Below are 856 nucleotides of genomic sequence, written 5' to 3' on the forward strand. Positions count from 1 at the left end.
ACAGTTTTAGATTTACAGAGAAACTGAGGAGACAGTACGGAGAGTTCCCCTATATTACCCACCCTTCCACCCTCCACATACACGGTGTGTCATTTAAAAAATTTTTTTTAATATTTTGAGAGAGAGCATGCGCACATGAACAGAGGAGGGGCAGAGAGAGAGGAGAGAGAGAATATCAAGCAGGCTCCACACTAGCAGCATGGAGCCCAACGTGGGGTTTGATCTTACAAGCGTGAGATCATGACCTGAGCTGAAATTGAGTTGGACGCTAAACCGACTGAGCCACCCAGGTGTCCCTATGTGAGTCTTTTTAAAGGGAATCTGCTCGAGCTCTTTTTCATTTGTTTGTTTGGTTTCTGATATGGAACGCTTCAGGAATTTTCATCTCTTCCTTGCCCAGGGGCCATGCTAATCTTCTCAGGATCTGTATCCGTTTTAGTATAGGTGCTGCCGAAGCAAGCAGGCACCTGCCTGTTCCACACCTTACACCCTAAAACCTAAAGCACATCCAAAACCCCACTTTTTGTCCCTAAGAGGATATCTTTCAAGGACAAGTCCCCAGACAGCTACAAACTGCTGAGGGCAAACCTTTGTATGAAAGTTGTTCAGAAATACTTGTCTCTTTTGGAGAAAGTTTATAAAGAGCACCCCAGTATGGTGATGTTTTTAGAATCAAATATCAGAATATACGATCAGATTTTTTTTAAGTGCTTTTTGAAAGCAACAAACTCCCAGGGGAGTGGGGGAGAGCTTCCTGAGGGATGGGGTCTGAATGCTAAGGTATTGAAAGGGAAGAAGGAGAGAATCCATGTAATCCAGACACGGCCTCCACATCCAATAATTGCCAAAACATTGT

At 44.0% G+C, this 856-nt stretch overlaps 1 non-coding gene across 1 annotated transcript; it reads right to left on the reverse strand.

Annotated features, from left to right (window-relative positions):
- Nucleotides 1–355: 355 nt before the first annotated feature.
- On the reverse strand, nucleotides 356–463 carry LOC147576508 (U6 spliceosomal RNA). The gene has a single exon (XR_015241492.1). It is a non-coding gene; the product is annotated as a U6 spliceosomal RNA (small nuclear RNA).
- Between the last annotated feature and the right edge of the window lie 393 nt (nucleotides 464–856).

The sequence above is a fragment of the Puma concolor genome, chromosome D1 (genome assembly GCF_028749965.1).
Source record: "Puma concolor isolate L17-30 chromosome D1, mPumCon1.1.hap2, whole genome shotgun sequence".
Taxonomy (NCBI): Eukaryota; Metazoa; Chordata; class Mammalia; order Carnivora; family Felidae; genus Puma; species Puma concolor.